Source organism: Capsicum annuum, chromosome 3 (assembly GCF_002878395.1).
Source record: "Capsicum annuum cultivar UCD-10X-F1 chromosome 3, UCD10Xv1.1, whole genome shotgun sequence".
NCBI classification, from domain to species: domain Eukaryota; kingdom Viridiplantae; phylum Streptophyta; class Magnoliopsida; order Solanales; family Solanaceae; genus Capsicum; species Capsicum annuum.
In genome coordinates this window covers 55,390,993-55,408,488 of record NC_061113.1, presented here as the reverse complement: position 1 = coordinate 55,408,488, position 17,496 = coordinate 55,390,993, and positions in this window count along the sequence as shown.

Sequence of the window (17,496 nt, the reverse complement as noted above, 5' to 3'; positions counted from 1 at the left end):
CATCCTGGTAGAATGCCTCTGTTATGCCATCTGGACCTCCTGCACTATTTCTATTCAAACCCATGACTACACTATGTACTTTCTCTATTGTTGGTATTTTCTTCAATTCTTCACTTTGGGAATCTGTTACCAACTTTGGTAACTCATGTAACAATGAAAAATCTTCTGGATCCTCTTGTTTCTCAAATTGCTTCTGAAAGAAGACTTTTGTTGCCTCAACTATATCCTCATACTTGTCTAACCAGTTACCATCTATATTTTGTATTCTTTGGATTCTTAGCCTGGCTTTTCTTCCTTTGACTATAGTATGAAAAAATTTAGTGTTCTTTTCTCCATCTTTAAACCACTCAAAACCAACTTTCTTTCTCCAATACTTTTCTTCTCTTTTTAGCCAAAGTGCTAATTCTGCCTGTGCTTGTGATAGCATGGTTCTATTAGTACCTGATGGTTTTTGCTCAAACTGCTGTTCTATTACCTTAATTACCTCCTATAGAGTGGCAATCTCTTGGAAAATATTTCCAAAAGTTTGCTTACTCCATTTAGTCAATGCAACCTTTGTTTTCTTAAGCTTTTGGTAAAATTTGATAAAGGGGTTCCCTTCACACTCAGTATACTAATTCTCCTCAATAACATCCATACATGACTCATACTTTTGCCAAAAATTAAGAAATCTGAAAGGTCTGATCAACTGCTCGCTGGATTTAATAAATTGTAGCAATATAGGAGTATGGTCAGACCCACTTCTTACTTAATTTTCTAATTCCATAACTGGAAACAAGTCCTACATTTTGTCATTAATCAACACCCTATCCAGCCTCTTAAAAATAAAATCTTAATCTATTCTGCCATTCCACCATGTGAATTAACTTCCTTTGAAAGCACATTCCTCCAGATTGGACATGCTAATACAATGGTTGAAATCATCAGTATTATCAACTATAACTTGTAATCCACCAAAATTTTCTTCCTTATTTTTGATTATATTAAAATCATCATCCACTAACCATGGGTGTTGCATAGCATTATCTATCTTCCCTAATGAGTCCCACAACATTCGTCTTTTACTTTGACTGTATTTTTCATACACCAGTGTGACAAACACCTCTATTCCCTCATTCTGATTCTCCAACTTGAGAGTAATTAGTTGTTCTTCATCCCTAATAATACTATATTCAATAATAGTATCCATGAAATCTCATATTTTACCTAAACAATTGACCACTGTATGCTGTATACCTAGCTAACCTTTATACTCCTCTATACTATGACTCTCTTGAAAACGTTCCATTAGACCAATGAAACCAAAATGAAACCTTTTATGCATTATAATCAATCTTGTGAATGTTTTCTGTGTATTGACAGACCTAATGTTGCAAATTAAAGCATTAATTTTGATAATGATTTAATCATGTGACTTCTTGTTTGCATTGTGCTTTACTAATCTTCTTACCGTTTTTGTGCTTTTTCCTATTCTTTGTTGTCAAAGATTGAGCTTGATCGGGAGATAGATCTCCTTTAATTGTAGCCTTTTCAATATCATCTATCAGGTTTTCTTCATCCAGATCTTCATTCTTAGTATTCACCATCTCTATCAAATTGCCCGCCACCATTGCTATTGGTAATACCCCTTCCAATATCATTTCTTGTTTATTCATCTTGTCATATTATGCTGAGGCCAATTCTGCATGATTATGAATTTCCCCCTCCTTTTGATTTTGAGCTGGAGATTGCAGTGCTTCATTATGTTTGTTCTTTGCTGCTGCTATTACTTCTTCTTGCCCATCACTTTCTTTGGTGCTACCCTTAGATTGCTCCTTGTTATTACTAATGCTTGGTAACTCTTCTGCTGCTCTTGTTTCTTTTTTGATAAAGCTCTTTGTTATCCAATCTATAGTGCTTTCCTTGCGCTGCATAGTGGTGGCTTCTTATTGATTCTTTTGTTTTTCTTGATTTAAAGCATCAAATACATTTGATGTCTGAATTCCCTCTGCTTTTTCTGCTATCTCTCTAATTATATGACCATATCTGTCCTTTTTGTATTTGTTTCTTCTTTATAACCATTGGTTCTTATTATTCTCATGTGTTGCCGCCATCTGTCCTTGCTCCTTCTCTTTTTCTTTATCCTTTCCATATTCTTTACCCTCTTTTTGTCCCTGCATCTTCTCATACATCTCTAGATGAATGTTCTAATAAGAAACTTCATCATAACCCTGTAAGCAGCATCCCTTACAGTATTTTGGATTGTGGTCATATTGAATATTAATCCATTTTGAATTGATCTCTCCACTTGTATCATCTTCTTCATTGATCTTCACCTGTTGAGGTAACTTTGCAACAAGGTCCAGCTTAATCTTCTCTCTAGCACAGCTTGTCTTTGTATGTTTTTATTTTTGCCATGTCCATCATTAAAGGTTTTCCAATTGCTGAAGCAATTGAAAAAATGCTTCTTTAATATAGAAATTTGGTGGTAAATCTGGCATGGATATCTATGCAATGCCTATTGTTGTTTCAATATCCGGTTCAAACCAAAGGTCCCATTTGAGGTTTCTCATTTTCTAATACACATCATTAACCTTAATATAATAAGCTACTATTGATAACAAGTGCACATAATCCTCTAGTTTACTCAATCTTATCAAAATATGTCGTGAATCCATTAACCATATTGTACATTCTCCTTTTATAACACACTAAAGAGGGATAGTTTTTTTGTAAAGCATTAACCTTTGGTCTGCCATAAGAGAACTTACCTATGACTGCATACTGTAAATTCTTTTGTAATATCATGCTTTCGGCTCTGATGATTTCCATGTCACCGATGGCTCCCTCTGCACCATTATGACTGGTTTGGAGGGAACTTATTATTGTCATGCATGTAAGGTTTATTCTTCAGTAGATCTGCATACTTTGGTGCCACACTTTTCTGCTTCTCTCCTTGTACTTACTTCTGATTCATAGATTAATCTAGTGGATCAGCTTCATCGGAATTTGTAGCCATAGTTACCGAGATTCAGTGAACGTATAGAGCTGTTTGCCTGCACTAATATTAGGGTTGTCAAATAAGAACATTGTCTGTTGTGCAATGCAAGCCATTAATTGAAAAAAATGCTTGGGAAGTTTAGTTAATGGACAACTAAGTTTTTGATATATTCTGAAAGGGTACAATTAATAAAAAGTGTATTTTTTGATATACAACCTTCTGGGCATATATTTTCCTTCTCCCAAAAAGGATTGTACAATTTATAGTAGTCATTTGTAGAAGGTTCTTATGGATGGGAAAAATGGAAATATCAAAGAAAGCCTTGTTATCATGGAGCAGACTATGTAGTCCTAGTATTATTGGGGGTCTCAATATCACTAGCATTGCTCAGTGGAATAAGGCAGCAGTGTGCAAGTTGCTATGGGATTTAAGTAGGAAAATGACAAACTATGGGTATTATGGACTCATGATTATTACATAAAGGGAGACATTGTATTGGATATTAATGTTAAGAGCGCATCTTGGGTGGTTTGGCAAATGCTCAAGTCTAAACAATATTTTAAAGAAGCTGTTATGACTTAGAATCTATGCAATAGATGGAACAATTCTTAATCAAGGCTATCGATTAATCATTAGTTGGACTTGTCCAAAGATACCTTGGTACAAAAGTATTTGAAAAAAAGGGGTTGATAAGTGGATTTTACTACTCAAACTGGCAACACATGATCATTTGGTTACACAATATAGACTACATAAATGAGGCATGGACACAAACCCAATCTGTCCCATATTTCTATTACAAAATGAGTTGATTCAACAACTTTTCTTCCATTGTATTGTTACATGCCAGATATGGAATAGATTATTAGCATGGTAAGGTGTAAACAAAAGTAACCTCGATTGGTAAGGAGAATTAGCATGTGCAATTAAACACTAAAAAGGAAGGAGCAACATAGCTGAATTTTATAAAATGACCCTAGCATCTATTGTCTATTATGTGTGGTAGAAGAGAAAATTCCAAAATTTTTAGAATAAATACAGTCCTAAAGAAGTCGTTCTCAGATAAATTATCCAAGAAGTTTACTATAAAGCAAACATGATCCCAAAAATGGCTATGTATGTATCACAATTTGATAGATATCTAATTTAGTTTGTTAGGAAGGAATGTCTAGAGGAGATAACGAATTAGTGACAGGATGATGTATAGTCTGGTCCTAGAGTAATAAGTCCATACCAGATAGTAGGCTTGTTTTTTTCTCCATGAGTTGTACATATACATACTTTGGTAAATAAAGTCATTTAGTTACCAAAAAAAGAGACAAGATGACCCTGACCATGAGTAATGGTCAGGTCTGATGAGCTGTCACCAGTTGTCATCTTGAGTATTGTCCCCAAAGTCTCAAAGAATGAAATTAATCCTAGAAACGATGAATCCTAATGATTATTTATTGTCAGTCATGACAAGCCATCATGTGACTTGTTTTTGGTAGTGCTCTTAGTCGTATTTATACACCTAAGTGTCATTAGCAATGCACGTTTAGCCTAGTTTTGATGACTTCTTGATGTTATTAATTTGGTATTATGGGTGTTATTAGTTACTTGTGTGTTAAGGATATGTTTAGAGTGTTTAAGGTGCTTTTAAAACAAGTTAAGAATCAAAGCGGGCAAATAGAGCCTAGATGAGAAAACTAGTGGTGTAAACTTAAGCTATGCTTGTTCTAGTGTACTTTGATGAGCTCTATTATATTGTATGAGCTAATTATTATTATATGCTATTTTAGGATACCATTTAAGGTGTTAGGAGAAATATCAAAAAGCAAAACAAGCTTAAAATAAGTTGAAAAGGCATCTACAATACATGGGACACGAAGCAAAGTGAAAAGTCTACACCATAGTGTAGAATTGAAAATTTAAGCATAAGTGTTACACACTCCCTATCCTCTATTAAGAGTGTGCCACACCCTTTGACTAAATCTTCAATGGCATAAGATAGTGTGTATGTGGCACAAAATAGTATGCATGCACGATATTAGTGTGGTACGCCCACTGAGATGCGTGATAAGAGCGTGCCACACCATTGTTTATATTTGGGAAAAAATCATCCTACACTATAAATAAGATACTTAGCTTCTATTCTAAACACTTCGGAATCACTTGGGAGAGAGTAAACACACAAGGGAGGCTCCAAAATATAGTTTTTCTTCTTTACTTTATTTCTCTTGTAATTTTTATTTATGAATTCGAATATTATGATTCTTTGTAAGACCATGAGTGGCTAAAGACCCTAATTCTAGGATTGAGGATATGAACATGAATGTGTAATTATGGTTAGATGGTTGGTTTATATGTTTATCAAGTATGTGATTATTCTTACGTTCTTGGTTTACTATTCTAAAGTGTCATAAACTTTAGGATAAATATAAGTTCCAAAATGAATTGACCATAGGAGTGGAGGGACGAAATGAAGATTGTAAGAAGTGTGTATCATGTCTTTAATCATTTGATGCTAATTGCTAGAGGATGATTTGTATTTAGGATAGAGATATACCTAAATACCTTACTTGGTTAGTGAAACTTTAAAATACTTAATGCATCTAAATTAAAGACTCATATCCTCAAACGATGTAATTGTAAGATTAATTTAGGTAAATTACTTAGAGGATGGCCATTCCCAAGTTATCATATCAACCCCGTAAATCAATAATCATAAAAAATACCAACATCGGATAGAAACCATAGCTATGAATTAATGTGAAGTAAATGCCTCAACCCTGGAACTCTCCACATATTGTTTACAATTTGAACTTCTTATTATTGTTATTTTTTGTTACTTAGTTATAATTACAAATCTCATACTTTTGTAATGAACTCGCACTTATTTAATCTCATTAGTAATGATAGAATTGGATCGTCTGCTAATCTTGAAGTCCTTGTGGGAGACATATTTGGCTTGTAAGAGTCACTTTACTAATTTGTTGACCTCGTACACTTGTATGTGCATTTGCATGCAATAAGTTTTTTTCGCCATTATTGGGGACATAAAATTAGACAACCTTCTAATTTTTAGTATTTTTATTTTATTTGATAAGTATTGATGACTCAATTTTAGCTAATGAAATCATAGGTACTTTTATGAATCTAAAGTAAGCTGGCAAGGAAGAGGTATTTGGTTGAACCATATCCCAAATTGGAGCGATACTTGCATCAATTAAGGATAGAAGATGGGTGAAGCCATTCCTGCAGTCATGGTTGAAGAATAACCAGTCTGTAGGAAGTGCATGAAGTGGAAATTCCACTTGTAACTAATGTTACCTCTGTTATCCATAGAGGAAAATTGAGGGTAGATTTGAGCTTAAGAAGAACATGGTGAAATTGTTGCACAATAGTAAAAGTTAATAGGATTTTCACACGAGGACCCATAGGTCTACTTACAAAATTTTTTAGAGATCAGTGACACTTTTATTCCCATTAGAGTCTCTACAGTTACGTGAGGTTCACTTTTTCCCCTTTCCACTTCAAGGGAAAGTAAAGAAATGGTTACAGGTAGAACCTTCAAACTCAGTAACAACTTGGGATGACTTAGAAAAGAAGTTACTCATCCTATTCTTTCCATCTGCAAAAACTACAAGGTTGAGGTGTGAGATCCTGAGTTTCAAATAAAATCTAGATAAAAATCTCTCTCATGCATGGGAGATATTTAAGTCGCTTCTCAGAGATTTTCTGCATCACCAACAGGACAATGAGGTATTAGTTCATACTTTTATTGAAGAACTTGACCCTAATATGAGAATTTTACTAGATTCAACTATAGGTGGTCATCTTTTGAAAAAAATTATAATGAGCTCTATACTCTCCTAAATCAAATTGTACAAAGTATTCCTGAATGGCAGGGTGATATACCAGAAGTACAGTGAAAAATCCTGTAGGAATGGTTGAGGTGGATAGTTTCACATCATATGTCTCTCAGTTGGAATCATTTCAAAATCAAATGATGACATAATTCAGTAAGTTGAGTATGAATCAACCTTAGGATGACGTTAATGCAATTCAGCAGGCTAAAACTTGGTGTGAAATTATAGAGGTAGTATTCACTTTTCATACTAATGAGGAGCAAATCCAGATTCTGTGAATTTTGTGGGCAACACACAAAAGGGAAATCAGAAATATGGTAATGCCTATAATCACAATTGGTAGAGTTAGCCCAATTTCTCATGCGATAATAATTAGGGTCAAACATAGTAGTTTTAGTAGCAGCAGAGCATTTAGAATAATACTTAGGCTAGTAAAATTGAAGAGACTTTGAAAAAGATCAATGGCTATGAAAATAATAAATCAGCAACTGGCTCAAAAGAATTTGGAGACACAGTTGGGATAGTTAGCTTAAGCATAAAACAGAAGACCTCAAGGGAGTTTTCCTAGTGATACAAAAAATCCAACGCAATTAATGGTAGTCACCTTGAGGAGTGTCAGAGACCTAATTAACATACCTCCAAAGAAAAATATAAAGTACAGGTATAGTCGGTCCCACAACAAGTAGATGAGAAGAAAGTGGTGACCAAATAAGCTGAAAATTTAGTGAAGTATGAGTACCCAAAAGAAAGGACATTTGAGAATATACTAGAGAGACCACCACCACCATTCCTTCAGAGGCTTAAAAAAGCTAAAGAGGATGCATTCTTTAAGAAATTCCTTGACACATTTAGAAAATTTCACATTAACCTACCTTTGTTAGAATTTATTAGGGAATGCCTAAGTACTCTAAGTACTTGAAGGATGTGGTGACTAGTAAGATGAATCTTGGTGACATTGAGACGGTAGAACTTACTGAAGAGTGCAATTCTGTGGTAATAAGCAAGATGTCCAAGAATCTTAAGGAACCTAGGAGTTTTAACCTTCCCATAAAAATGGTAAAAGTGATGTGGTCCATGATTTGAGTGATTTGGGGGAAAGCATCAACTTGATGCCCCTTTTAGGATTTATCACTTTTGGGTTGGGAAAACCGAATCCATGTTCAGTGATGCTTCAAATGATGGAAAAAACACGAGTGGTTCCTAAAGGAATCATAGAGGATATTCTCATCAAGTTTGGTAAGTTCATTATTTCTGCTAGTTTTATTGTTCTTAATTTCGATGCAAATAATAAGGTTCCAGTCATACTGGGACACCTATTCTTGGCAACTAGACAAGTACTAATATATGTGACAGGACTTTAAAAATGAGATTGAATAATGAAAAATTGATCTTTAGAGTGTACAAAACACTTAATACACCCTCATACTACAAGGATTTATGCATGATCGCAATTATGGAAGAAGATAAATGTGGGATAGAAGAGTGAAAGCATACAATGACCTCTTTTAACTCTATCATGGAGTTGCCTAAAGCTAGAAGTAAGCTCGAGATTCAGAAACATAAAAAGGAGCCTAAAAAGTTAAGCGTGCAAAGAGCTATAGACCTTGAGAGTCAGCACTCAAAAGGTCTAAAGAATAAGAAGATGGGCTCCAAGTAAGAGAAAGAGGATAGGAGACTGTGGTTGAGAGTTGTGATGTGAGTCATGCTGCGACAATAATTCAGGCACTTCTTGGGAGGCAACCCAAGTTAAGAAAGTTATTTTCACTATTTTACTTTTTCTTTAGTTTCACTGGTATTTTTGTTTATGTCTTGAGTTAATAGGTTGAAGGGAAGTCTGAGTACCAGAGATGTAAGCTAACGATTATGGAAAATATTGAGTGTGGGGTTCGTCAGACCCTTTGATGGTAATGATGATGCTAGCTAGGCTTAGAGTCCCTTGGGAGTATTTCTGTCCTTACTTTTGATTGATGCTTTGGGACAAAGTGTTATTCTAATTGTGGGGTGGGGAATCTTCTATTTTTTTTAGGTAAAGTGTTGCTATTGGATTTATATTTTTATTTATTTATAGTTTTTGAATAAATTTAAATAATTACAAAAAGATTTTATCTTTATTTAGTTTCAGTTTATGTTTATGTTTGTGTCTGTCTAATTGAAGCACATTTCACCCACCTTTAGCTTTTCTTTTTGGTTCTTTTTTGACAGGGAGCCTTTTGAACCAAATATCCCTTTTTATTTTTAGAAGTAATTTGAAAATTTTATCATTAGGAATAAATAAGATGCTCTTACGAGGCGCTATACATAATTATGCGATGCAATTTAGTTTGAAAGTCAAAGCATGTGTAATGAGTTGAATAACTTATTTAAGACACCGAGGCTCATTTACATAACTCTTGTATGATGTTGGTATAATTTTAAATTCTTGTGATTGGTTGGTCTAGAGTCTATAGAGATCCTTCTTGATTTGAACATGTGCCGCTTGTGAGTGAGGTTTTGTTATATTCCATTTATGCATATTGATGTCTAGAACTTGCATGGTGTGTTTGCAAAGCTAAATAAAGAATATTGGGTTTAGGAGATGGTATATGCATTTCTTTGATAGCTATGTTTATACCCTCTTTATCCACCATTATTGCATGAACTTAGTTTGCCCCGTTGAGCCTTTAACTTATTCTTTGGTAGCCTTATATGTAACTTATTCCCTTGCTTTCAACTTACTATAATTTGATCCCAAACTCCTAAGCACTTTCATTGAATGATTGAGATGTTAAGGAGAGTAGAACTAAAGAAGGTAACAATGAAAAGTTTATGTGTTGTGGTTGCGAGTAATGTAATGAAAATAAAAATTGACCAAAAGTGAATCATGTGTTAATAACAACTACTCCCTAATTAATAAATGTGAACTAGCTTAAAGAGGAGGGGAAAACAAATGAGAAGTGGAAAGATGAAAGTTGGGGAAAATTTGGTTGGCTAGAGATGAGTCTAATGTAAAGTGTGATGGGATAAAGCACTTAGGAAAGATTGTCACTAATACTCGCCAGAATAGATCCTACCTGTCCCTTAGCCCACATTACCACCCTTAAAGTCCTACTTAATCTTGAGCCTTAATATTCTAATATAAGTGGAGTAATACACTAAGGGTAAGTTTATGGTTCATCTTATGTGACATGTGAATTTTTCATGAGAGTAAACAAAATTTGATTCTTACACCCATTCTTGTGTTAAATTGCATATTTGTGAGTGGATATGGTAACTCTCTCATGGTGAAGGCACATGTTTGATGATGGTTAGGTGACTTGTATGATCTCTTTGGTGAGTAATACGTATGGGTTTTCCAACTTGGCAGAATCAATTCTTGAGGTTAGGAAGTTTTGAAGTAGTGTTCATGAGTTTTCAATTGTAATATGACATGTTTATTATGGAACTTGCTATTTATGTAGATGTTATAGTTCTAGCTTGAGTGTCTTAGTTCAATTAGCAATGTTATATTCTCCCTTGATTATGCTCAGTGTAAGGAGTTGTTTGAGGAATAACAAGTCTTTTAGTATGGGGTGGTGATCTTAGGCGTATTTATGTGTTAAGTGACATGTTTAGAGTGTTTAAAGTTCTTTTGAAACAAGCTAAGAATCAAAATAATTAAATAGAGCCTAGACAAAAACTAGTGGTGCTAGCTTGAGCTATGCTTGTTCTAGTGTACTTTGATGAGCTCTGTTGTGTTTTATGAACTAATGATTGTTATATGATGTTGTAGGAAACCATTAAAGGTTTTAGGAGAAATATAGGGAAGCAAAACAAGCTTAAAAATGGTTGGAAAGGCATATACAATGCATGGGACATGAAGCAAAGTGAAAAGACTACACCATAGGGGAGAACTGAAAATTTAATCACAAGAGCGTGCCACACTCCTTCCCTCCATGATAAGAGTGTGAAACTACCTTGGATGAAATCTTTGATGTCACAAAATAGTATGCATGAATGATAAGAGCATGGTAAACCCACTGAGATGCACGACAAGAGCATGCCATACCCTTGTGTATTTTTGGGCGAAACTCATATTGCACTATAAATAGGATACTAAGCTTCTATTTTAAACACTTTGGAATGGCTTGGGAGAGAGAAAACACATGAGGAAGTCTTTAAATAGGTATTTTCTTATTTAATTTATATATCTTATAGTTTTTACTCTTGAGTTCTACTATTATGATTCTTTGTAAGACCATGAGAAACGAAACACCCTCATTCTAGGGTTGAGGCTAAGAACATGAATTTGTAATTATGATTTGATTATTGGTTTATTCTTACATTCTTGGTTCCTTATTATAAAGTGTCATGAACTTTAGGATAAATATTAGTCCCAAAATGAATTGACCATAGGAGTGGAGGGGCAGAATGAAGAATGAAAGGAGTGTGGACCATGTCTTTAATCATTAGATACTAATTTTTTGAGGATGGTTTGTGTTTAAGGTAGAGATACTTTCATGACCAAATTTATGTGTCATGATGGGACCTAATTTATCCCACCACTAGGAAAGCCAAAATGTCGCCCAGAACGATGAGAAGTGGGCTAATTTGGTGGAAAAAAGCATATAAGCCACGAAATTGCAAGTAAGGACTTACAACAATTATTCAAGTAATAATAATATTCTGAAAGATATATAAGATAGAAATAGCATCCCACGACCTAGTAGTGTCGGTACAAGAGCCAATAGCAAAAAGAATATAAGTACTTTTATAGACAATATACATTAGTCTCAAATAATAAAAGACTAAGCAAGATAAAAGAAGGAGAAAAGCGTAACTCCAGCTCCATGAGCTCACCCTGCTTCAGAACTCTGAACATCATGATCATAAAGTAAACAAAAAGGTAAAAAAGTGTAGTATGAGTACCAAAATCCACGATTACCCAGTAGGAATCATTGGCTGATTGACCTAAAGCATAATATAAGTACAATAAAGATGCACGATAAATAAACTAATTCAAGGTAAAAGTGCAAACGTGGAATAATGCTCCAATATTGTCAATCAATAACCAAAATGGATATAATATGAAATAAAGCATAGTTAATACTACAACACTGGCCCCTATAAGCTAGTAAGTGTAGAAAAGTAAATAACCCAACACGGGCCCCTATAAGCTTGGAGGGTACAATTAAAGAAAGTAAATAGTCAAAATTTCATTAGTTCATCACATCTTAAGACATAATTGTGAATTCATCCATACCATAGCTGTCATGACCCCACCCTGGGCCTAGTTGTGATAGGCATCTCAAGACCACCAAAGATCGAAGACCACCCCCATCCAAGCAAAATCCAAATGATAACACAGCGAAAGAAAACTGGAGAATAAAGAAAAAATAATTAACATAACTCAAGAATAAGCTCTAAGAGTCAACAATACCATCCAACCCACACATTTCCACAAAAGCGTCTCAGCTAGTCTAAATATCAAACTAGGTTGGGATATGCCCCTGACCATGGCAGTGACAATGACAATGATAATGTTAATGTGAACTCTTCAATTAAAAAATATGGAAAAAACTGATGGAATGACCAAGTTTTCTGAAGATGGAAGCTTATCACTTTATCGCAAACCTGATAGGTAACCACACCATCTAACACTGTACAAACCAATAGAAAAAACCACTAGGACCCTACATCATGAAAGGATGTGGCATTCGGGGATGGTCAGCGAGATAAGCACTATGATGTAACTCAGGGTAGGGATAAAATAATGCCAATTCAAAATCAAGTCCAAACTCAATGTATATCTTTATATACACACATATATAAGATGCTGGGATAGGGAACAAGGTTTGGCATAAGGTTTGAAACATTATAGGCTATGTATCTCTAACTGTCCTAAGGGCACCCGCGGGCTATAGATATCTGGCTCCACCACCATTGATTGTTTAATATTTGTCAAGATCAGTCTGCATTAGATAGTTCTGGTGGGTTATAAACACCCGACACCTAGATATCCATATACGTCATAGATTTCAAGTTACAAGTCATTCAGAGCATACTTGTAACATTATATTTAGAATACCATCATGTTGATAATATATTAGTATCAATAATGTTAATCCTTTCATCAATATCAGTGTCAGTTCAGTTGGGAGTAGGACTTAGCAACGAACGAACCTAGGGATGAAGTCTCACGCTTCAGTAGAAGACTGAGACCTTTAGTAGAAGTCCCTAAGTTCTAAAACTACTTATCCATCGTAGGTTATGATAGGTCACCCGCTAGTTAAGGACTGACACTCTTTAAGGGGTCAGACGCCAGTAAAAGACTAACACCCTAGTCCTTTGGGACATCATGTTAGTGGATCCACACAACAATTTTAGGTATCCGTGAAAATGTACTGATACCCTTCTAACTAGGGTTATAGGTTGGACCCCGATTAGCTCAGATTGGGGCATGTCGGTTAAATGTTAGCTCCTATAGTTCCAGTTTACTGATCAGACTATATCAGATCAGGTTTTTATGACCAAGTGTTCATATATCAATTATGCAGTTATTCAAGTTCTTTCAGTATATGTTTATACTTAGTCTTGCATTCGATATTCATGGTTATGTATTCACGCTCAGTATATGCACATATCAGTCGGTTTTTATCTCACATACCAGTGCATTCAAAGTACTGACTGCATACTCTCTTTTGTGCTATGCTGTCTTATAACATAGGTTTAGATGCTCAGTTTCTAGATCACACATAGCCATTTTTGTGCTATTCAGCTGCAGTATTGGTGAGTCCTCATCAGGACTAATTCTATCATTAGTTATTTTATCCCAATATTTTATTTCATGCTATTTCAATTATTCAATGCTTTTTGGGGACCTGTCTCAACAACCTACATGTTTAGAGGCTTTTAGACAAGTTAGGCAGGTTAGATAGTTAGAGTTGTCTTCAGTTTTATCAGATGTATTCAGTAGTACTTTAAGTATTAATTATTATTCAAACTTTTTTGTTTAGCTTTGGCATATTACTTTATTTTTTCTTTAGTGCTTATAGTAGGTACCTGTTCGTGGGTTAGATTGGGGTCATGTGTGAATCTAAGAATCGTATTACGACTAGGGGTAGCCTCGGGTTGTGACATATACTCGAGAAAGGTCAATACTGGTGCAGAAGTCAAGTTATCTTTCAAATTCTCAAATCTACCGACACAAGCATTGAACAACAAGAACTTACCTTTTTCTAAGTCAACTTCATCAACGGTGCGCCAAAAGACGAAAAGCTCTTCACAAACCTCCTATAATACCTAGCGAAGTCCAAAAAGCTCCAAATATCAGTTAGAGTCATGGGTCTAGGCCACCTATTAACTTCCTTAACTTTCTTTAGATCTACCTTGATCCCCTCACTAGAAACAACATTCCTAAGGAAAGTCACAACATTCTTCCAAAACTCATACTTAGAAAATTTAGCATACAACTGCTGATCCTTAAGAGTATGCAACACAATTCGTAGGTGATTGAAGTGATCCTCCTTGATCTTAGAATACACCAAGATATAATCAATGAAGACAATAACAAACAAGTCCAAAAACTGCCTAACAACCCAATTCATATGATCTATGAAAGTAGACGGAGCATTAGTCAATCCAAATGACATAACCAAGAACTCATAGTGATCATACTACATTTGGAAAGTAGTCTTGGGAACATTACCCTCCCTAATTTTGAATTAATAATAACTCGAATGGAGATCAATCTTAGAAAAACATCTAGCACCCTGAAGCTGTTGAAAAGATCATCAACCCTAGAAGAGGATACTTATTCTTCACTTTTACCTTATTCAACTACCGATAGCCTATACTCATCTGAAAAGCCCCATTTTTTTTGCACAATATCACCGAAGAAACCCACGGAGAAATACTAGGATGGATGGAACCCTTATCAAGGAGATCCTTTAACTGCTCTTTCAGCTTCTTCAATTCAGTTGGAGCCATTCTATTAGGAGGTATAGAGATATGATAGGTATCCAACAGAAGATCAATACTGAAATCTATTTCCCTATCAGGAGGAATACTAGGAAGATATTTAGGATACACTTCAGGAAATTCATTAACCATAGGGACATATTGTTAAGAGGGAAACTCAAAACTAGAATTTTTAACCCAAACCAAATGATATAGACACTATTGGAAATCAACTTTCCTCAAATCCTAAGTAAAGAAATTATCAAGGAAGGCACCAGAGAACTCATCCCATATAGTTGGCTCAGCATCATCACCTCTCAACCGCTCCTACTCTTTATACCACTGATATGCCATATCTTTCAACTTATATACAACAAACTCCACACTCTCAAAATCAGAAGCGTGCATTACCCTAAAGATTTTCTCTATCTTATTAGTAAACCCTTGAAGATACTTCTCTTTCTTAGAACTAGTAAAGGTTGGAGGATTTATACTCTTAAACTGAACAACCCAAGTAACCTCAGAAAAAGGAGCAATAAAACCACCCTCACTTGACTGGAAAGACTGGGAGGTCACCAATTAATCCAACAAATAAATACAACGATAGAACTCTATATTAGAGATGTCTCCTTAAGGTAAGTGAGCATGAATGTCACCAACTAGAGAAGGACTCATGGGGATAAGTGGTACCCCAGATGAAGCAGCACAATTAGGTGCAAGGACCCTAGACTGGGTCTGTACTCCATAAGTAGGGCGAATTCCCTCCATATTGTCCACCAGATGGGGCAGAGGTTCAGATAGAGTTTCTATAAAAATCAAGTCTTCGACAGGGCATGATCTGAAATATGAGCAAATCAAGAGTTAGAAAAATTCCATAAACCTAGACTCTATATCTGTAAATAGAACACAAGAAATAGAAACATTCATAAATGCCTTATAGCTTCCCCCTCATATGTATGGTGCACTACACACCTATAAAAGTCACTCTACTCAACACGGCTTTGTGGATACCCAAAGACCCTAAATCTATGCACTAATACCAAGCTTTTCACGACCCTAACTCAAGCCTAGCCATGATGGCCATCTCAAGACCATCGAGGACTGTAGACCACCCCCATAGCCTATTCAATCAAGAAAAATCCAAATACTAACAAAGTGGAACACAACCAAAAAATAAAGATAAGACAGTTAATGCAACTCAAGAATAAGATCTAAGAGTCAACAATACCATCCAACCCGCACATGTCCACAAAAGCCTCTAACCAATTCGAATATCAAAGTAGGTCGGGATATGCCCCCAACCATGACTATGACAATGAGAATGACAATGATAATGTTAATGTGAACTCTTTAACTCTAAAATATGAAAATAAATTAATGAAATGACCAAGCCTTTTCAAAGATGGAAGCTCACCACTTCACCGCAAACTCGATAGATGACTGCGCCATCTAACACTGCTCAAAGCAATAGAAGAAACCCCTAGGATCCAACATCATGAAAGAATATAGTGTGTTTTAATGGTTAACGGGGTGAGCACTAGCATGTAACTCAAGGTAGGGATAAGATATTGCCAATTCAAAATCATGTCTAAACTTAATATACATATTCACATATATGCATACATACATATATATAAGATGATAGGATAAGAAACAGGGTTTATCATGAGTTTTAAGACTATTTAACCTAGATTGTATAGGTATAACCATCATACGGGCACCCATGGATATATGGGTCTGGCTTTCCCTATCGGAAGGCTCCAGTACATGTTAGCCACATGAATTGGAGAAATTCAAGGAAGAGATAGGGAATCCATGACTCCAACCATTCCAAAGTATATATATAGTGTGAACTCTGTACACAGTAATAAAGACCTCTACGTCGGCAAACATGGTTACCAGTATTGGTTCCCTCGGGACCTCTACCTTTCACCATGAGCTACACAACCTCCTTTAAGCCCAAATTAATACATTTACACATAACCCATACATTTATGTAGAACCATTTATTAAGGTATTTACTGTTGGTATCATTATACTAATAAGCTTGCAAGCTTATAGAATCCTGCCATTTTAATCATCCACCCATTTGGGGGAATCTATGAAACCTAAGCTCCAATTTAAAACCAAATCATGGCCACCAAGGCCTTTAAAAACCATTTATATCCCATTAACCTTTTATGTAATGCAATAGTTTTAAAAGTTGTTAAATTATTCATGTAATCGTGTCTTAAAGCCAATTTCATAAGTTGGGTTGAGGTTATTACCAATTCCAATATCAAAATCCATAAAATTTGGAGGAAACCACGTCCCCCATTCCATTATTCATAAATTTAGGGGAATCCACGGCTCCATTCCATTACCCCTACCCAAGCACCTAATGAGTTCCAAATTCCATCAATAAAGCATAAACAAATTCATGTAAACCATGTGAATACTATTTAAACAATAATCATCTAAAACCCTTAACCCAAATTCAAAAACCTAATGTTTAAAAACCATATGAATACCAAAACATTACATGCCAAGATAAAAATACAAGTTTAGGAAAGAGATACATGCCTAAAAATACCAAGAATTTAGAGAAAAACCACGCTTCAGCCCTAGATGACCAACCCTTAGAAACCCTAGCTTTGTTCTTGACTTGGGAATTTGAGAGAGAAGAGGGTGTAGTCAACTTGTTAAATTAATAAGAAAGAGATCTCTAGGGTGCTTTATGGTCATCGGTTATAATTGGGGATGAAAGAAAGT